The 23310-nt window shown below is 37.7% G+C and overlaps 1 protein-coding gene across 1 annotated transcript in view; it reads left to right on the top strand.

Annotated features, from left to right (window-relative positions):
• Positions 1 to 23310, top strand: part of LOC309968321 (uncharacterized protein) — a gene marked incomplete at its 5' end in the record, with an annotated part of 168954 nt that overhangs the window by 134130 nt on the left and 11514 nt on the right. Inside the window, one exon of the mRNA XM_082849527.1 lies at positions 13371 to 13454. The remainder of the gene's footprint in view (positions 1 to 13370; positions 13455 to 23310) is intronic.

Below are 23310 nucleotides of genomic sequence, written 5' to 3'. Positions count from 1 at the left end.
AGAGTGAGAGACAATCAGGACATATTGTATAATAGAAACCTGGTAGTCCTTGAATGAAGAGGATACCTCAAACTAACCCAAATATATAATTCAAGTTTTGCCTAGCAAGAAAACATATTTAGAACTTGGAATTAAAAACCTCCAGAAGCTAGTACCGTGATATTTTGATACTTGCAAGAGTCTCCCCTACTTTATGTGTATTCCTTCCCCCACAGCTCCTCACCCCACATTTTATATGACTTGAGGCATGAAACACTAATTTGAATGTCCAAACTAGGATCCCGGGGAGAAGCTACTATAAAAGGTTAAAACAAACTCTTGCTTCCGTTGTACACTGCCTGTGGGGAGCTATCAAATATCTAAGAGAAGTTGTAAAATAATACTATCCTGATGATCTGTTTTCCACTACTATATATAAAGCCCATACAGTGTTAATTGTTATTGCTGTTTTCTTTGCCCATATTGTAGAATGCAGGTCATACAAAGGGATGGTGAAATCTAGTAACTTTTCACTAGCTTTGGAAAAAAGATTGATGGAAAATCATTTGTAGTACAGAAAAAAATGCTGTTTAAAAAAATGTGGGTCCCAAGTAACTTATGCATCAAAGTTGGGAATCTATAGAAACTGAAGATTTTAAGTGTTTGATAAAACTCTCCTAGAGTGTGCTTTCAGTTTCAATTTCCTGTCTATAGGAAATTTTCCTCTGCTGTTTCACTGTTTGTGAAGAAAGTAAGATTTTATCACCCTTTCATTTTCATTTGTGTCTATTTCTTGGCATAAGGAAATCATTCTCTATTGGTACCATATTATTCATTGAATAGGAATCAAAAGGATCCTAAGTAAGCTTCTAAATTACAACTTTTCAACTTCTGAAAAATATTATTTATTTTTACTGATTGGAAGATGGTTTGGATACTATCAATCTCATATGTAGTACCTACCGTCACATTTATATCATAGTTCATTCCTACTGTTGCCATAGATGATTACAAAAGGGATGGCCAAAGCTTCTCGTCTAAATTATATATGACAGATACAGAATACTTTTGGAAGCTATATCAAAATTATATTTCTATATCTTCTTTGGCATATAACACTTTTTAAATTTAGTTTTTATATTGATTCGTTTCCTTTATTTACTTATCCCAGTGTAAGTACTCAGGTCTTCAGCTGTTTCTGTTCCGGGAAGTTTGGAGAGGCTATTTGTTCAAGGTCATTGTGTTACTATGTGATGGCAGGAGATGGTTTCTGTCGCTTACTCCGAAAACATTTAACCTTTCTCCAAGTAGACCCTGATGCGGTGTATGTTTCAACTTTCCTCTATTCAGTCACACACTTCATGAACAGCCCCAACCTGAGCTGAAAGGGAAGAATCATAATTGCTTTAGCTGTGGATAAATGATGCAGTTCTGGCCAAGGAGACAAACATTATTATTCCCATTTCACAGAACAAGTGATGGGACTCAACTAGAACCCAGGTTCCTGAGCCCAAGGCCAACCATTGTCTTTCTTCTACACACGGGATCACCTATGAAAGGGTGCTTATTTTTAATAATGTGTTTGAATATTTATTTACCATCTGTACTCTTGTATGTTGCTGCATAACAATCCCAAAACTTTGTCACTTGCAACAACAGACATCTATAATCTTACAGTTTCTGAGGTGCAGGAACCCAGGAGGGGCTTAGCTGATGGACCTGGCTCAGGCCTTCTCGTATCGTTGCAGTCAAACTTGACTCAGTACCAAGACATTTTGTGGCAGCTTCCAGAAACAGAGAAAAATAAAGATACAGGGATTTGGGTTAAAAGTTCTCTTAAATTTTTGCTCAGTCTTTCTATTATATCAGAAATTTCCCAATTATACTTTGTGAGATCTTAGGGAAAAAGAGAATAGTTATTGTAAATTTCCATATTTAGCATTTATCATACTATATTGCAATTATTTATATAATATGTAATAACCTACATTGTTATATATAATGATGACTCTCCTTTTAGACCAGGGGTCCTCAACACTCCCAGCAAATTTTAATTACTTAGGAGCTTTTAAAAAATGTTAATAACATGGGCCCAACTCGCATCCAATTGAATCAGAATCTCTAGGTATGAGTCCAAAGAATCATTAGTTTTTAAAATCTTCCTGGGAGATTCTAATATATACCTAGGACTGAAACAGCTGTTATCTTAATTAATTCCTATTTTTTTGTTTATGTTATACACACTTCTGGGAACCTCAGGAAAACTGTGGACCTTTCTCCATCGATAAATGTGATCTGTCCATTCATGAAAATCTTTTGTATAATTTCAAGGAATTGTGCATCCCTGATTTAGACTGTGAGCTCCTCAATGGTGGTAACTGTGTTTTTTAATCTATGTGTATTTTTGTATGAACTTTTCTCTGCCCTTACCCACCTCTACTTCAAGAAGTGAGGCTTTGAGTCTTGGCATAGGACAGACATGTAGACCAATGGAATAGAAATGAGAGTCTAGTAATAAACCCACACAGTATGGTCAACTGATTTCTGACAAGGGTGCCAAGACAATCCAGTGGGAAAAGAATAGTCTCTTCAACAAATGGGGTTGGGATAACTGGATATCCACATGCAAAAGGATGAAACTGTACCACTACCTCACACCATATACAAAAATTAATGTAAAATGAAACAACAACCTAATATAGTTAGAACTATAAAACTCTTAGAAGAAAACATAGGCCTAAATCTTTGTGACTTTGGATTTGAAAAGCATTCTTAGATATGATACCAAAATCAGCAAAAGGAGAAATAGATAAATTGTACTTCACCAGTATTTAGAACTTTTGATCATCAAAGGATGTTATCAAGAAAGTGATGAGACATCCTACACAATGGGAGAATTATTTGCAAATCATATATCTGATAAGGGGGTAGTATTGAGAATATAGGAACAATTCCTATAACTTAATAACAAAAAGACAGACTACCCAATTAAAACATGTACAAAGCACTTGAATAGACATTTCTCCAAAGAAGATAGACAAATGGCCAATAAGCACCTGAAAAGATGCTTAACCTCATTAGGCATTAGGGAAATGAAACTCAAAACCACGGAGATACCACTTTACACTCAGTAGGATTACTACTATTTAAAAAAAAACAAACAAACAGACAAAAACCCCTAAAACCCATAAAAGCTGAGAATAACAAATCTTGGCGAGGATGTGGAGAATTGGAATGCTTGTACATTGCTGGTGGCAATGTAAAATGGGTACACCCACTGTGGAAAACAGTTTGGTGGTTCTTCAAAAAGTTAAACGCAGAATTATCATGTGATCTAGCAATTACACTCCTGGGTATATATCCCAAAGAACTGAAAACAGGTACTCAAATACTTGTACACGATGTCCATAGAAGCACTATTTACAGTAGCTAAAAGATGGAAACCACCCAATGTCCATCCACTGACAACAAATAAACAAATTTAGGATATACGCATAACACAGTATTATTTGGCCATTGAAAGGATACCTGCTACAATATTGAACCTCTAAAACATTATGCCATGATTTCATTTATGTGAAATGTCAGGAGTAGGTAAATCCATAGAAACAGAAGACAGGTTAGTGGTTGCCAGCGACTGGGGGATGTGAGAATAGATAGCGACTACTTAATGGGGGAGGGAGTTTCTTTTGGGGTGATGAAAATGTTTTCAAACTAGATAGGGATTGTGATTGCACAACACTGTGAATGTATTAAGTGTCAGTGAATTGTATACTCTAAATGATTAATTTTATGTTATATGAATTTCATTTCAATTACAAAAAACACAGAGGCAGTCCCAGACAAACTGGCACAAGCTGATCATCTTATTCCTATGTGAGAACATTTGTATGCAAAATAACTGTCTTTGAGTTATTCCTTGAAACTACATAAGATACTTACTGGAACACACTAAGCGCTCAATAAATATTAGCTGATATAAAAAAATATAAGTGGGAGTTTGAGGCAGTTTATAGAGACATGATGCAACACAAACTCTGTATCCTTGGCCCCTAACACAGTTTCTCATACATGGTACACAGACTCTTAATGTTTTTGAATTGATCCAACTGGGAAGTCTCTTTTCTCTAGAGACATTCAGGAATGGGCTATATATCGCATCACTTCAGACCTCTGAAGATTTGCTGATGTATGCATCAGGGGACAATGAAATTTGGTCAATAACTATTACTCCATACATGAATTCATGTAAAACATTGAAATATTAATGCAATGGAACAACTGATATGGCAGGAAGAGCCATGTTTAGTCTTCTGTGAATAATCTTGTACAATAAATCATTTGTCCTCTAGTCGAGATCGTGAACTAAGTAAACCCATGTGTAAACTGTGGGAGTCTCCTCAACTCTAAGAGCACAGAAGTCAAAGAAAAGGGGAAGAATCTCATCCCTAAATACAATGGACTTTACTTCAAATAAGGCAATGATACTTTTCCGGATTGTGAGATTTCTGAAATTACTTGCTTCAGTGCTCACAGACGCAAACTAGGCCAGGATCCATGAACAGTAACAAGGTCACTTGTTAATCTGTTACAGATAGTATTTTGTGCAGAGGAAACTATGCTACTATGTTTAGACCTCTACTCTTATTTTTAACACTACTGCATCTAATGACACATTCCTGGATACTAAATTAATGAGCTTTCCACACATATTCAGTACTTTCCTCTGAGAAGCTCAGAATGTGCTGTGCATTAAGTGAGACTCATTACAGTTCTCACATGGTTATTGTTATACCAGGTTGAGAGGAATAATTACAGTATTTAGTTTTGTAATCCCTTCATTTTATAAAGCAGATATTTCACAGCTCAAACAGGATCAGCAATGAAGTTATTTGTAGGTGGATTTCTGCTTATTGCCAATTCTGACAGAGTAAATCCACAAAAAGTGCATTACAGGGAATTTTTGATTTCAGTCACTCTATTCTTCCCTCAAATCTGTTCCCAGTCTCTGGTCTTAACCCATGGGTCAATGCATGCCACCAGTGGCCACCTAGATGTTCAAGGTTGGAACCCAAGAGTCACTGTTGATTCTCCCCTTTTCTTGCATCCCGACACCCACTCCATTGTCAAGCCTCATCTCTTCACTTTTGTCCATCTCCTCTGCCCCGTCTTAGTCCAGCAGCCCACTTCTCTTACCAAGGCTCCTGCAACAGGCCCTCTGCTTTTGCTTTTGGCCTCCTGCAGTCTATTCTCTGTAAGTCAACCAGAGCAATCTTTGCAGAACCAGTCATTGGGGTTTCTGCCCCTCACACTCTTTCCAGCTCAGCACCAGTTGTCCTGGTTATTTTCCCCAGGAAGTGCTTCCCCATCTTCCTACATGGCCAACTCCTCATTTAGCCTTGAGTATTCTACCTAAAGTGGGTGTCCACCCCCAATGCACAACAGCCATTATTATCTTTCAGCCCTAGTTTCTTTCATAACATTTCCAATTTTATAATTATTTTATTATTATTTGTTTATTTGTTAGCTTTTCTACCTTTAGAATGAAAGTTACATCAGAGTGGGGCTGCATCTTACTGACTGTGGTATCTCCTCCAGCTTGGTCAGTGAGCCTGGACACTGCTTAAAGAATGAATGCATCACTTCTCCTGGGTCCTTCCCACTTCCTCTGCCTCTTCTTCCACAACCTCAGCCCTCATGCCTCTGAAGATTCAATAGGAGCAGGAAGAATGATTGATAGAGGTTAAACACTCTGTCTTATTTGCCAACAAAAGAATTTTCTCTTTTCTTTTCTTTTTCTTTTTTTTTTTTTTCTTTTTTGGTTGTGCCATGAGGCTTGCAGGATCTTAGTTCCCTGACCAGGGATCAAACCCAGGCCCCTGGCAGTGAGAGTGTGGAATCCTAATCACTGGACCACCAGGGAATTCCCAGGATTTTCTTATATATTTTTGAAAACTTTTCTTTCCCACTAAACATATGCGTGGGTAGGAAAGATGAGGGTAGGGCAGAGGAGTGTGGAAGAGTTCACATATTTTCCCCACCAACCCGGGAGATGTAGAAATGAGAAGGGGAAAATTTTTGTAGAAAGTGTGAAAATTAAGGAGATTGGTTCAAGATGGCGGAGTAGAAGGACATGCGCTCACTTCCTCTTGAGAGAGCACCAGAATCACAACTAAGTGCTGAACAGTCATTGACAGGAAGACACTGGAACTCACCAAAAAAGATACCCCACATCCAAAAATGAAGGAGAAGCTGCAATGAGATGGTAGGAGGGGCAGAATCACAAGTAAATCAAATCCCATAACCGCTGGATGGGCGACCTACAAACTGGAGAACAACTATACCACAGGAGTCCACCGACTGGAGTGAAGATTCTTAGCCGCATATCAGGCTTCCCAACCTGGAGGGCTGGCAAAAGGAGGAGGAATTCCCAGAGAATCAGACTTTGTAAGCAAGTGGGATTGGATTGCAGGACTTTGACAGGACTGGGGGAAATGGAGACTCCACCCTTGGAAGGCACACACAAAGCAGTGTGCACATCAGGACCCAGGGGGAAGGAGCAGTGACCCCAAAGGAGACTGAACCAGGCCTACATGCTAGTGTTGGAGGGTCTCCTCCAGAGGTGGGGGGAGGTTGTGGCTCACCACAGAGACAAGGACACTGGCAGCAGAAGGTCTGGGAAGTAATCCTTGGCGTGAACACTCTGGGAGTCTGCCATTAGCCCTGCCAAAGAGCCTACAGACTCCAGTGATGGGTTACCTCAGGCCAAACCACCAACGGGGAGGGAACTCAGCCCCACCCATCAGCGGGCAAGGGGATTAAAGTTTTACTGAGCTCTGCCCACCAGAGCAACACCCAGCTCTACCGCCACCAGTCCCTCCCATCAGGAAGTTTGCACAAGCCTCTTAGAAAGCCTTATCCACCAGAGGGCAGACAGCAGAAACAAGAAGAACTACAGTCCTGCAGCCTGTGGAATGAAAACCACATTCACAGAAAGATAGACAAAATGAAAAGACAGAACACTATGTATCAGATGAAGGAACAAGATAAAACTCCAGAAAAACAGCTAAAGGAAGTGGAGATAGGCAACCCACCAGAAAAAGAATTCAGAGTAATGATAGTGAAGAAGATCCAGGACCTCAGAAAAAGAATGGAGGCAAAGATGGAGAAGATGCAAGAAATGTTTAACAAAGACCTAGAAGAATTAAAGAGCAAACAAAAAAAGATGGACGATACAATAATTGAAATGAAAAATACACTACAAGGAATCAATAGCAGAATAACTGAGGTAGAAGAATGGGTAAGTGACCTAGAAGACAGAATGGTGGAAATCCCTGACACAGAACAGAATAAAGAAAAAAGAATGAAAAGAAATGAAGACAGCCCAAGAGACCTCTGGGACAACATTAGATGCAGCAACATTTGCATTATAGTGGTCCCAGAAGGAGAAGAGAGAGAGAAAGGACCAGAGAAAATATCTGAAGAGATTACAGTCGAAAACTTCCCTAACATGGGAAAGGAAATAGCCACCCAAGTCCAGGAAGTGCAGAGAGTCCCAGACAGGATAAACCCAAGGAGAAACACACCGAGACACATAGTCATCCAACTGACAAAAATTAAAGACAAAGAAAAATTATTAAAACCAACAAGGGAACAAAGGGAATACAAGGGAATCCCCATAAGGTTAACAGCTGATTTCTCAGCAGAAACTCTACAAGCCAGAAAGGAGTGGCATGATATATTTAAAGTGATGAAAGGAAAGAACCTACAAACGAGATTACTCTACCCGGCAAGGATCTCATTCAGATTCGACAGGGAAATCAAAAGCTTTACAGACAAGCAAAAGCCAAGAGAATTCAGGACCACCAAACCAGCTCTACAACAAATGCTAAAGGAACTTCTTTGAGTGGGAAACACAAGAGGAGAAAAGGACCTACGAAAACAAACCCATAAGAATTAAGAAAATTATAATAGGAACATACATATCTATAATTACCTTAAAGGTGACTGGATTAAATGCTCCAACCAAAAGACACAGGCTCACTGAATGGATACAAAAACAAGACCCATCTATGTGCTGCCTACAAGAGCCCCACTTCAGACCTAGGGACACATACAGACTGAAAGTGAGGGAATGGAAAAAGATATTCTGTGCAAATGGAAATCAAAGCTGGAGTAGCAATACTCATATCAGATAAAATAGACTTTAAAATAAAGAATGTTACAAGAGACAAAGTAGGACACTACATAATGACCAAGGGATTCATCCAAGAAGAAGATGTAACAATTATAAATATATATGCAACCAACATAGAAGCACCTCAATACAAAAGGCAAATGCTAACAGATATAAAAGAGGAAATTGACAGTAGCACAGTAATAGCAGGGGATTTTAACACCTCACTTACACCAATGGACAGATCATCCAAACAGAAAATTAATAAGGAAACACAAGCTTTAATTGACACAATAGGCAAGATAGATTTAACTGACATGTATAGGACATACCGTCTGAAAACAGAAGATTACACTTTCACCTCAAGTGCACACGGAACATCCTCCAGGGTAGATCACATCTTAGGTCACAAATGAAGACTTGGTAAATTTAAGAAAATTGAAATCATATCAAGCATGTTTTCTGACCACAAGGCTATGAGATTAGAAATCAATTACAGGGAAAAAACATAAAAAATACAAACACATGGAAACTAAACAATACATTACTAAATAACCAAGACATCATTGAAGAAATCAAAGAGGAAATCAAAAAATACCTAGAGACAAATGACAGTGAAAGCACAATGATCCAAAACCTATGGGATGCAGCAAAAGCAGTTCTAAGAGGAAAGTTTATAGCAATACAGGCCTACCTCAAGAAACAAGAAAAATCTCAAATAAAAAATCTAACCTTACACCTAAAGGAGCTAGAGAAAGAAGAACAAACAAAACCCAAAGTTAGCAGAAGGAAAGAAATCATAAAGATCAGAGCAGATATTAATGAAATAGAAACAAAGAAAACAATAGCAAAGATCAATAAAAGTAAAATCTGGTTCTTGGAGAAGATAAACAAAATTGATAAACCTTTAGCCAGACTCATCAAGAAAAAGAGGGAAAGGACTCAAATCAATAAAATTAGAAATGAAAAAGGAGAAGTTACAACAGACACTGCAGAAATACAAAGCATCCTAAGAGACTACTACAAGCAACTCCATGCCAATAAAATGGACAATCTGGAAGAAATGGACAAATTCTTAGAAAGGTATAAGCTTCCAAGACTGAACCTGGAAGAAATAGAAAATATGAACAGAGCAATCAGATGTAATGAATTGAAACTGTGATTAAAAATCTTCCAACAAACCAAAGTCCAGGACCAGTTGGCTACACAGGTGAATTCTATCAAACATTTAGAGAAGAGCTAACACCCATCCTTATCACACTCTTCCAAAAAGTTGCAGAGGAAGGAACACTCCCAAACTCATTCTATGAGGCCACCATCACCCGGATACCAAAACCAGACAAAATACTATAAAAAAAGAAAATTACAGACCAATGTCACTGATGAATATGGATGCAAAAACCTCAACAAAATGCAAACAGAATCCAACAACACATTAAAAGGATCATACACCATGAACAAGTGAGATTTATCCCAGGGATTCAAGGATTCTTCAATATGTGCAATTCAGTCAGTGTGATACACTACACTGTATTAACAAACGGAAGAATAAAAACCATATGATCATTTTAATAGATGCAGAAAAAGCTTTTGGCAAATTTCAACACCCATTTATGATAAAACCTCTCCAGAGAGTGGGCATAGAGGGAACCTACTTCAACATAATAAAGGCCGTATATGACAAACCCACAGCAAATATCATTCTCAATGGTGAAAACTTGAAAGCATTTTCTCTAAGATCAGGAAGAAGACAAAGATGTCCACTCTCACCACTATTATTCAATATAGTTTTGGAAGTCCTAGCCACAGCAATCACAGAAGAAAAAGAAATACAAATTGGAAAAGAAGAAGTAAAACTGTCACTGTTTGCAGATGACATGACACTATACATAGAGAATCCTAAAGATGCCACCAGAAAACTACTAGAGCTAAAGAATGAATTTAGTAAAGTAAAGTTGCAGGCTACAAAATAATGCACAGAAATCTCTTGCATTCCTATGCACAAACAACAAAATATCAGAAAGAGAAATTAAGGAAATAATCCCATTCACCATTGCAGCAAAAAGAAGAAAATACCTAGGAATAAACCTACCTAAGTAGGTAAAAAACATGTACTCAGAAAACTATAAGGCACTGATGAAAGAAATGAAAGATGACACAGATTATGAGATATACCATGTCCTTGGATTGGCAGGATCAATACTGTGAAAATGACTCTACTACCCAAAGCAATCTACAGATTCAATGCAATCCCTATCAAATTACCAATGACATTTTTTACAGAACTAGAACAAAAAATCTTAAAATTTGTATGGAGACACAAAAGACCCCAAATAGCCAAAGCAGTCTTGAGGGATAAAAACGGAGCTGGAGGAATCAGACTCCCTAACTTCAGACTATACTACAAAGCTACAGTAATGAAGACAATATGGTACTGGCACGAAAACGGAAATATAGATCAATGGAATAGGATAGAAAGCCCAGAGATAAACCCATGCACCTATGGTCTCCTAATCTACTACAAAGGAGGCAAGGATGTACAATGGAGAAAAGACAGTCTCTTCAATAAGTGGTGCTGGGGAAACTGGACAGCTACTTGTAAAAGAATGAAATTAGAACACTCCCTAACACCATACACAAAAATAATCTCAAAATAGGTTAAACACCTAGATGTAAGATCAGACACTATAAAACTCTTAGAGGAAAACATAGGAAGAACACTCTTTGAAATAAATCACAGCAAGATCTTTTTTGACCCACCTCCTCGAGTAATGGAAATAAAAAAAATAAACAAATGGGACCTAATGAAACTTAAAAGCTTTTGCACAGCAAAGGAAACTATAAACAAGAGGAAAAGACAATGCTGGAGTAGGAGAAAATATTTGCAAACAAATCAACGGACAAAGGATTATTCTCCAAAATATATAAACAGTCCATGCAGCTCAATATTAAAAAAACAAACAACCCAATCAAAAGATGGGCACAAGACCTAAATAGACATTTCTCCAAAGAAGACATACAGATGGCCAAGAGGCACATGAAAAGATGCTCAACATCATAATCATTAGAGAAATGCAAATCAAAACTACAATGAGGTATCACCTGACACCGGTTAGAGTGGGTATCATCAGAAAATCTACAAACATCAGTTGCTGGAGAGGTGTGGAGAAAAGGGCACCCTCTTGCACTGTTGGTGGGAATGTAAATTGATACAGCCACTATGGAGAACAGTATGGAGGTTCCTTAAAAAACTAAAAATAGAACTACCATATGACTCAGCAATCCCACTACTGGACATATACCCTGAGAAAACCATAATTCAAAATGACACGTACACCCCAATGTTCATTGCAGCACTATTTACAATAGCCAAGACATGGAAGCAACCTAAATGCCCATCGACAGATGAATGCATAAAGAAGATGTAGTACATATATACAATGGAATACTACTCAGCCATAAAAAGGAACGAAATTGGGTCATTTGTAGAGATGTGGATGGACCTAGAGACTGTTATACAGAGTGAAGTAAGTCAGAAAGAGAAAAACAGATATATTAATGCATATATGTGGAATCTATAAAATTGGTACATATGAACCGGTTTGCAGGGCAGAAATTGAGACACAGATGTAGAGAACAAACGTATGGACACCAAGCGCGGAAAGCTGGGGTGGGGTGGGGTGGGGTGGGATGAATTGGGAGGTTTAAGAAGTTGGAAAGAAAGATGTAAAAAGGACCCTTTATGGTTTTTCATAAAGTTTTGTCCTGAGTAAGTAGGTGTAAGAAATCTCCTTGTCTTGTGATTAAATATATAGTTTAGAGTTATCTTTATTTTTTAATATCAAAAAGAGGTAAAGTGTTTACTTGCTGTGGGTTCTTCCTGCTGGTGCAATTTTTGTAATATTTTGCCTACTATCTGGAAAACAAGACTGACCTCTCTAGTTAGAGGCTAATTTTACTTGGGTCATGTAGGCTCTTTGTGGATTCATTCACTAACCACTTACTATATATGTAAAAATGTGCCGGGCACTGTTGGTTGAGCAAGCTTAACCTTTATGCACTGATACTCACTGTCTTCTGCCGGAGTGACTTCTGTTTTGCCTTAAGTGTGCCAGGTTAGGCATGAGATTTAAATTTATATCAGCTTATCATTTGTTTTCTCTCTCTTGACATACTTTCACCCTTTTTACTCTTGTTACTTTCACCAGATGTGGTCCCTCTCTTCACTTGGTGATGCATCTCTTGTGAATCAGCCAGTTTCTTTAACACCCTTTGTCCCATCAAAAAGCTGTATCTTTTAAATTACTTTCCAAAAGAGACCATGTTTCCAGAAACTTTTGGATATGGCACACCTGGTTTAATTCAGAGGATGTATTCCCAAAAACGGTAGGATCATTTCTATGTGGGTTCATTGGAGGACAGCCTTAAGGAGATGCTCTCCAGACAGTCAACACGGACAGTCTCTCTTTGCTGGTCAGTCCTCCAGCTTTCAGTGATGTTTATGATGTTTATGAAGGTCAAAGGGCTTTCAAATATAAGTAAGTGCTTCATGATATTTATTCTCTGATTCCTAAGTCATTTTCTTGAAGACACATTGTGGTCTGCTTATCTCCTTACCACCTTTTTTAGGTGTAAGTGTTGCTTGCATACTTTTCGACTTTCGTCAGATGTTATGGGTCAAAACTGTTCACCATAACACACAATAAATAGTAGAAAGAACAGCCATAGCGTAGTAAACAATACATGTTTTAGAACTCACTCAACTCAGGAAAATGAGGTAGAGTACTGTTTGGCAGAGGACCTTTGCAATATGGGGGATTAATGCTTTTTAGCCAGGAATATGTTACAGTACAGTGTGTTGGCTAGATCTCACTGACCGAGAAGGTACCTAGAGCATGGGTGGGGTGGGGTGGGGTGGAGGAGAGACATATATGCGCATAAAGTTTATTGTAATGCATATGTGTGTGTGTATTACATAGGCACCCATATACACAAGTTACTTTTTAAAAGAAACTATTTCAGAGATTTATAGAAATTTAATGAATCAGCACTGTGTGCAGCATTATCAAATTGGGTCTATGTGCATCCCTACATATGAATTTCCAGAAAATGCTTAAGTGAATGCTCCCAACAAATTATAATTAGGTTTAGATTGTCCACCTGGTGTTTCATTTCTTTCTGCAATATAGTTAGTTGATGATATTTTCATTTACAGTTGACAACTAAGAAAACAGAAATCTGGCTATATCATCCAAGGGATTCCACTGGACCCTGCCTCTCAGAATTCAGTGAAACTCAGGTATTTGGACGATGAAACAATTATTTACAATTTTAGTTTACTTTGCCATGTCATTCCTTACAAATCATCTGTATGCTGCCTTCTAAGTGCCATATGCTTACTTTTAATTAAAATCCTAAAGAAGAAGAACCAGCAAAGTGTATCATCATTATTATTCATGGTGCATTGTTGGCTAGACCCTTTATAAAAATGTGTAACACAAAATTGTACATTGTGAATATTTATGGAATTATCCTATAAAGAAACTGAGCTTTTAAAAAATCTAAACAAGCTATATACTTCATGAGGAAAAATCTAGTTTATTAAAGAGAAATGTATCAGATAATCTATTGTAATGATTAAGTGAATGAACTTGTTAAAACATGAATTGGCTATAAAATGTCATAAAATGTAGCAGATTAAGCTACTTTTTTTGAAGTCTTTCCAGATTTTTTTTAATGAGTTAATATATTGCTTTTTAACAAAGAACTGCAGGCAGAAAAGAAATTATATCTGACTTAAAAATTCCCATCATGCTTCATTCTCTGGTGTAATTTGCAGCCTTGATGGATTTGTTACATAATCAGCGTTCAATGGCTTCTTTTATTATAAAACAGAGCATTATTGCCTAAAACAGCCCCACTCCTTTTTTTTTCTTTTTCTTCCCTCAGTTTCTGAAATTACAAATGCATTTAAACAATGATCAAGTCATGCTGCAGCAGGCACAGGGAACAAATGAACAACTGCAGCAAGAAATTGCTAAACTTGGGTCTGAAATGCCAGCATTGGAGAAAAACCTGAGATCAATAGTGCTCAAAAGTGTGAGCTGATGGAAGATAGGATATAACTCCATTGGGCTTCCTACCTGCTATTTATGCTTGCTCTTCTCATAACCCATGGACAGTTGGCATTATGGAAAACATTATAAAACAGTTACTTGCCATTTCTAACTGCTGCATATTTGGAAAGTGTACAGATGCAGCTGTCATACTTTCTTTTAAAAAACTACTGGGCTATATAATAATTAGAAAGAGAGATGGAATTTAATTAATGCAATAGTAAAAACTATCTGACTTAAAATTTGCTTTACAATCAACCCAACATGTAGTAGATAGAACTCCTTAAACTCAAGGTATCCTTGAACCTTCAGATCCCATTGAAAATATGTTGCTGCTTTTTATTTATTTCAGATCAAACATCTTAACCTTTCTCCACGTATTATATTAATTACCCCAAGACTAACTCAATGTACTTTTCTCAGCAACAAAAGCCAGATTTCTCACTACAAAATGAGAGACATTTCTTACAATCATGAGTTGTTTAGAATTTACCAAAGATATGAAGATTATATAAGTATCACCAGCTATTGCTACAAGCTCTTTTAATCTAATGTTACTAGACAAAAAGAATAATTAATGTTATCTAGTGATAACAGTTCCATAACAATATGAATATGTTTAATGACACTGAACTGTACATTTTAAACATTGTTAAAATAGTCAATTTTGTACTATATATATTTTGCTATAATTTAAAAAAAACACAAAAAATTTAAAGTATAACTATGCAGTGTTCCCTGGACCCCCACTACCAAGTTTAAGAAGAACACTTTATTTAACTTTGCCATCTTATGAGAGTCCTTCTAAGATCTCTTCTTTCCACTTCTGTCTTAACAGCCCATCCCTGTCCTGACATGAATTTTGTGTTCCTATTCCCTTGTTGTATTGTTTAGTCTTGCGTGTCAAAGAGCTTTATAAGTGGAATCGCATGCCATGTATTTTTCTGCAATAGCTTTTTTGTTTAATCTTTAATCCCTGAGATTCAGTCACATTGTTACCTGTAGTTGTATTTCACTATTTTCACTGTTATATAATATTCTATCCCATGGCTATACCATAATCTACTTATTTGTTTATGGTTGATCTTTGGGTTGCTTCTCTTTTATCCTTTTTCTTTATCTTTTCTTTTCTTTTCTTTTTGGTTATTACATAGAGTGTTGCTATGAGCCTTTTTTCTCCCTGTATATATGGGCAAAATTTTTTATAGTGGTATTTTAGCTGTCCCTGGAACAAATGACTGCTCCATTGATTTCCCTACCTCACTGTGCGGAGTTTATTCAGTAGCCATACAATCTGACAAACATAGAGATGGCTTATTTTGTAGTCAGACCCAGTTTCAAATACTTCCTCCTTCACTTAGCAGATATATGAAGTTAGATAAGATCTCTGGGCTTCGATTTCCTTATCTCTGTCTTGGGACTAATAATAGCTGCCACACAGTGTTTTCGAGTAGATTTAATTAGATAATCTACTTAAAGAACTAATTATTTAATACATGCTCAGTAAATAGTAATTATTAGTGGTATTATAATTACAGAATAGATGGCTGTACCAAGAATCACTGTGCAGAGATACTTCAATTTTATTCAAACAAAGGAGTAGAAATTTAAACTCCAGGGAAGGTAAAACTTACTGCAGTCAGATCTCAGAGCTAGGAGCAGTAGGACAAATGAGTTGGTGCCGAAACACCGGGACCGAAACCCATAAGGTGAGACAAGGGTACAAAATGTCCTCACCTTCTCCATTGTCCCCAAATCCCCATTCAACTTCTAGTTTAATCCAGCTGTGCCACAATAAGCAATAAGGAATAGAGTCCTTAGGGAGATGGTGGCACAAGAGCACATTTTATTCCCTTACTGCACTTGGAGGGTGGAGTGGAATCCTTCCCCATCTCTCTATTCATGTGGAGCTCGTGGGTAGCACAGAGATCTTGTGATTAACCCTAAATCGTGAACAAAAAAGACATATTGCTGCCCTTGAGGAGTTTATAATCTAGTTTATAATCTAGGGAAGATAGCAATCCCTATGAAACAATTGGAGAGTAATGAAGAAAAGGTAATTGTCCAACTGTGAGGTTTAATTTAATAGCTACATCCTAGAAAAAGCTAATTGATATAATAAAGCATTATTAATTAAAATTGGTTATATGTTTCAAAATTTACCACTTTTTTTTTTAAAAGGCAATCGTGCTTTTAATCCAGTATTTTGTTTCCTATCCGAATATCATCAGTGGTGGCGCAGCCTGATGTCATAGCCACTTCAAGTTAATTTGATGCATTGTCTTCGTGTTCATCACTATTTTAAACAGTAGTTGTTCGTTTGATTGACAGGAAAGGTGGAGCAACTCTTTGCAGCTTAAGTGAATTAACCTGGCCAAGGTTACCTACACACAGGGAGTTATTTTCACAGACAGAGCTGAAATATTTAAACTTGTAGCTCTACACTTCTCCATCCCCCTGCTTTTCCAGCTCAAGTGAATATCTGTTTTTGTCTGGGAAGTTTAAGTGAGGCATCGTGTTGGTGACAGGGTGAATGGCTCTCACAAGGAGCCTGAACTCTGGCTTCTCAGTGAGAGCCTGAGCCTGCCTCTCCCCCATGATGCTTTGCTCCTTATCAGGGGAACGAAGACAAGTGGACGTAGGTCCCACTGTGCTGCTGCGCCTTCAAAAATACAGCACCTGTGAAATATAAATCAAGACTTCCATTTCTGAAGCAATTGCAACAACTCTTTATCCCAGAGGATGGGTACAGTTCAAGAAGATAATTTGCAAAAGCCTTTCAAGAGTCATTTTACATTAAGGTACTCAGAAAACAAATGACTGAACGAAACAAAAGCATTGGCCCTTCCATTGTAAAATTTAAGATGTATCTCTACTTATACAACTTGTTCTGAAATAAGGCTGTTATTCTCCCTAGGTGGCAGATATAGATGTAAACACCCAGCTAGCAAAGTCTTCCTCTCTGAGTGTATAGATTGCCTTGTTTCCAAGAATAATTGTTTAGTGAAGGTGTCAGCTGTCATACTTACAGCCATCACTCATGCTACATTTGAGATGATGTGCTGTGTGCTCATCCATGCTTAGGGCAGGATGCTTATTATCCGACCAGGAAATGAGGCTTCTGACATTCTTTTTGGCTGTTAAAAATAAAACGCCTAAATATGTGTGCTAGCTCACTGCTGAGTAAACATCTTCATTCACAGTACATCTTTGATAATCTTTCCTGAGGTCATTAGAGGATGTGTGCTCCCTCTGACCACAGTTGAAAGCGCTTGGGTACAGCTAGCCTGTCTTCATTGCTTAAAGATGGTGACTGCTTTTAGAAAAGGAAATATTCTAATAAAAATAGACACTCTTAAAAAGAGGTAAACCAGAGCATTGATTTCCACTATAATTCTTGTGCTGTGTTCAGCAAAGCAAATAATTCTACAAGCAATTAGGGCATACCACCTCTTTAATGTTTTCATATATTCAAGTATTTTTCTCATGTGCTTCCTTCTAAAATAATTGCTTATTATTGAATTAAAATCTATTGAAATCAAATGTGAATCTGAATTTGTTTTATACTAGAGAAAGTGGAGAGTAACTATTTCACACTGATTGGCCCATCAGAAAAAACTTTCGATAGAAAGATTTGCTATCATTTTCCCAAAGGATCTATCTTGGGAATCACCATTGGCGTATGTGATGGAATGGCCCAATTGTTTATTATTGAGATATAAATGACGCATAACACTATATTGCTTTCAGGTGTATGGAATGGCGTAGTTCTGATAAAGGCAGTTGGTTAGGTATCTGGTCTTGTTTTTGCTCTTTCACCTCAACAGATGATGTCACCTTGTTACGGTTCTTCTCTAGTTACTTGATCAATGTCCATCAGGTTTCTAGATAAAGAAATGTTTCCAGAGTTTATGCCTCTGCTTGTGGATAAGTCAGTTTTTAGCATCAAAATGTCAGAGAGCTGTTGTGTTAGAAGATGAAGGACTCCAAAAGGCAGGTGGCTGGTGGTTGAGTTTTCAGATGTTTTCTGTGATGCTGAGTTAGGGGGCACATGGCAGGCTCCCTCCCTACTCATTACCGAATTCTAGATTCTTCCTCACTACTTGAGTGTGGTGGGGGTCAGTAGTGTCCTCGATCCTGGAAGTTTGTTAGAGATGCAAAACCTCAGACCCCACCCTTAGGTCTACTGAATCAGAATCTGCATTTTAAAAAGATCTCCAGCTGACCTATAGGCACGTGAAAGTTTGAGAAGCGTTCCTCTACTGAATCAAATATTCATTCTATTTGGACTTTGCTAACCCCTCCCTTTGCCCTATTACTTTAGGCCATTCCAAATAGTCTTTACTATTCAATTTAATTACCTACAGATAGGGATTCCATGTTAGATTCTGCCTTTTCCAGTAGGATATGAACTCAGGATTAAAGAATGGCAATACAAAAACTGGGACATTTATAAATTAAGTCTTAGACGTTCTAAGAGTGTTACATGAAAAATGTATTCTTAATGGATTGGTCTACTCAAAACTACTGGCTAAATACAATACTTCTTAAATACTGATAATTACGATAATAACATCCATACATGAAATTGGAGAATGAGAATTCTTTTGACCTCAGCATTTCTGTATTTTGTGCTTTTGTTGGTATAATAATTTGCCATCCTTGGCAAAGGACCATATTGATTTAAACCTGAAGAAAATAGGTAAATAGATGCCGAAGTCTTAGGGAAGGTTCCCGAAGATAAGGTCCTCAGCGTTTGAAAATTTAAAAGAAAATGTTTCTTCTTTTCTCTTCTTGAAGCTGGATACCATGGATAGTTTTTGAGTCACACACGTCTGTGTCCCAAAAGGCCTAGGCTTCTTTGGGGGAATGTCGCAGTTCTATTGGCTCAAGCCACATTCAGAATCCTGGGATAGTCTCTTCATCTGACCACCCTAGGATAACATCAGTAATAGAGATTTCAGCTCAAGTCTCTGTAAGCATGTTATATTAGATGGGGTCAAAGTTTTATGAAAAGATAAGAAAAAATTATTCAAAAGTAAGCAAATAGGCAAATTACAGTACTCTAACACCCCACAAGGAACATTATTTTCTGTATGCTAATCACTATTAATTACTTAGTGTACATTATCTTCAATTCTGTTACGTAGGAAACGTTATTCTTAGAGTTTGAGAAACTGAGGCTTGGGAATTCCCTGGCAGTCCAGTTGCTAGGACTCCGCACTTTCACTGCTGAGCGCCAGGGATCAATCCCTGGTCGGGGAACTAAGATCCTACAAGCTGCGTGGCACGGCCAGAAAATAAAGGAATCTAAGGCTTAGAGAAATCTAAAAACTTTCCCAAGCTTATACACATAATAAATGACGGAGCTTTCAAACTGAAGTCTGTACTGCCCACAGATAGGATCTTAATAGGCTACATAGCTGTTAATCCCTTGACATATTAATGAGTAATTGCCATTTCAGGCATTAGGGAGAGGCAGCTGCAGGTAGGAGGCTCCTACAGTACTCCTCAGCCCTGAACACTGGAGTCCTTGGTACCGCTGGCTAAGAGTAACTGTCTATTGAAATGCTAGATTCAAGTGAGCCCAGGTCTCCGAAGACCCGGCTTGAACTGCCTATAAGGGGTTTGTCTTCATTTGGCAATTTGTTTTTATAACTACTGTAACTTTGATCAATGCTGCTCTTATATTCTATTTCCTGAAGGTATTTTCTGTATTATTACTCTTTCTCATTTTTATATTCCTCCTCGAAGTCCCTTTCTTTCCTTGTTATAGGCACACTCAAACCTCCATCCTAAAAAAACAACCACCACCACCCACAAACATTTTTCCTTCACCCCGATTCTCCTTCACACTATTGTTCCTTTGTTCTACATCCCATTACCCTCTCATTCTTCTTGAAAGAGTAGCTTTATCAATTACCGTCTATAAATCATTATTTTTCATTCATTTCAGAACTTGTTACCCTCCAGTTTTCTCTTCCATCACTCATTGAATCAAATGTAACCTTGTTTAACAAGCTTTAATACGGTAACGTCCAATAGCCTTCCTTATGGAGGAAAACGGAAATGGAAACAGAATATAGACTATGCTTATGAAACATCTACTGTAAGCCATCTTTATGCAGTAAATTTTATATATAATTTCTCATCTAAGCTTCATAGTAACCTTGTGATTTTTTATTTATTTATTTTAACATCTTTATTGGAGCGTAATTGCTTTACAATGTTGTGTTAGTTTCTGCTGTATAACAAAGTGAATCTGCTATATATATACATATATCCCCATATCCCCTCATTCTTCTGTCTCCCTCCCACCCTCCCTATCCCACCCCTCTAGGTGGTCACAAAGCACCGAGCTAATCTCCCTGTGCTATGCAGCTGCTTCCCACTAGCTATCTCTTTTACATTCCGTACTGTATATATGTCAATGCTACTCTCTCACTTCGTCCCAGCTTACCCTTCCCCCTTCCGTGTCCTCAACTCCATTGTCTACCTTTGCATCCTTATTCCTGTCCTGCCCCTAGGTTCATCAGAACCTTTTTTTTTTTAGATTCCGTATATATTTGTTAGCATACGGTATTTCTTTTTCTCTTTCCGAATTACTTCACTCTGTATGACAGACTCTAGGTCCATACACCTCACTACAAATAGTTCAATTCCATTTCTTGTATGGCTGAGTAATATTCCATTCTAAATATGTGCCACATCATCTTTATCCATTTATCTGTCTATAGACACTTAGGTTGCTTCCATGTCTCGGCTATTGTAACTAGAGCTGCAATGAACGTTTTGGTACATGACTCTTTTTGAATTATGGTTTTCTCAGGGTATATGCCCACTAGTGGGATTGCTGGGTCACATGGTATTTCTATTTTTAGTTTTTTAAGAAACCTCCATACTATTCTCCATAGTGGCTGTATCAATTTACATTCCCACCAACAGTGCAAGAGTGTTCCCTCTTCTCCACACCCTCTCCAGCATTTATTCTTTCTAGATTTTTTGATGATGGCCATTCTGACTTGTGTGAGATGATATCTCATTGTAGTTGTTTTCTGTTTTGTTTTGTTTTGTTCTGTGGTATGCGGGTCTCTCACTGTTGTGGCCTCTCCCGTTGCGGAGCACAGGCTCCGGACGCGCAGGCTCAGCGGCCATAGCTCACAGGCCTAGCCATTCCACGGCATGTGGGATATTCCTGGACCAGGGCACGAACCTGTGTCCCCTGCATCGGCAGGCGGACTCTCAACCACTGCGCCACCAGGGAAGCCCTCAGTGTAGTTTCGATTTGCATTTCTCTAATGATTAATGATGTTGAGCATTCTTTCATGTGTTTGTTGGCAATCTGTATATCTTCTTTGGAGAAATGTCGATTTAGGTCTTCTGCCCATTTTTGGATTGGGTTGTTTGTTTTTTTGTTATTGAGCTGCATGAGCTGCTTGTAAATTTTGGAAATTAATACTTTGTCAGTTGCTTCATTTGCAAATATTTTCTCCCATTCTGAGGGTTGTCTTTTGGTCTTGTTTATGGTTTCCTTTGCTGTGCAAAAGCTTTGAAGTTTCATTAGGTCCCATTTGTTTATTTTTGTTTTTATTTCCATTTCTCTAGGAGACGGGTCAAAAAGGATCTTGCTGTGATTTATGTCATAAAGTGTCCTGCCTATTTTTTCCTCTAAGAGTTTGATAGTGTCTGGCATTACATTTAGGTCTTTACTCCATTTTGAGTTTATTTTTGTGTATGGTGTTAGGGAGTTTTCTAATTTCATACTTTTACATGTACCTGTCCAGGTTTCCCAGCACCACCTATTGAAGAGGCTGTCTTTTCTCCACTGTATATTCTTGCCTCCTTTGTCAAAGATAAGGTGACCATATGTGCGTGGGTTTATCTCTGGGCTTTCTATCCTGTTCCATTGATCTATATTTCTGTTTTTCTGCCACTACCATACTGTCTTGATTACTGTAGCTTTGTAGTATAGTCTGAAGTCAGGGAGCCTGATTCCTCAGGCTCCATTTTACGTCCTCAAGTTTGCTTTGACTATTCGAGGTCTTTTGTTTTTCCATCCAAATTGTGAAAATTTTTGTTCTAGTTCTGTGAAAAATGCAAGTGGTAGTTTGATAGGTATCGCATTGAATCTGTAGATTGCTTTGGGTACTAGAGTTATTTTCACAATGTCAGTTCTTCCAATCCAAGAACATGGTATATCTCTCCATCTATTTGTATCATCTTTAATTTCTTTCATCAGTGTCTTATAATTTTCTGCATACAGGTCTTTTGTCTCCTTAGGTAGGTTTATTCCTAGATATTTTATTCTTTTTGTTGCAATGGTAAATGGGAGTGTTTTCTTAATTTCACTTTCAGATTTTTCATCATAAGTGTATGGGAATGCCAGAAATTTCTGTGCATTAATTTTGTATCCTGCAACTTTACCAAATTCATTGATTAGCTCTAGTAGTTTTCTGGTAGCATCTTTAGGATTCTCTATGTATAGTATCATATCATCTGAAAACAGTGACAGCTTTACTTCTTTTCCAATCTGAATTCATTTTATTTCTTTTTCTTCTCTGATTCCTGTGGCTAAAACTTCCAGAACTATGTTGAATAATAGTGGTGACAGTGGGCAACCTTGTCTTGTTCCTGATCTTAGTGGAAATGCTTCCAGTTTTTCACCATTGAGGACGATGTTGGCTGTGGGTTTGTCATATATGGCCTTTATTATGTTGAGGAAAGTTCCTTCTATGCCTACTTTCTAGAGGGTTTTTATCATAAATCGGTGTGGAATTTTGTCGAAAGCTTTCTCTGCATCTATTGAGATGATCATATGGTTTTTCTCCTTCAAATTTTTACTATGGTGTATCACGTTGATTGATTTGTGTATATTGAAGAATCCTTGCATTCCGGGCATAAACACCACTTGATCATGGTGTATGGTCCTTTTAATGTGCTGTTGGATTCTGTTTGCTAGTATTTTGTTGAGGATTTTTGCATCTATGTTCTTCAGTGATACTGGCCTACTTTAATTTTCTTTCTTTGTGACATCTTTGT

The sequence above is a fragment of the Leucopleurus acutus genome (genome assembly GCF_964270905.1).
Source record: "Leucopleurus acutus genome assembly, chromosome: 11".
Lineage (NCBI taxonomy): Eukaryota > Metazoa > Chordata > Mammalia > Artiodactyla > Delphinidae > Leucopleurus > Leucopleurus acutus.
Note: the sequence above shows the minus strand (reverse complement) of the source record. Positions and strands in the feature narration are given on the sequence as shown.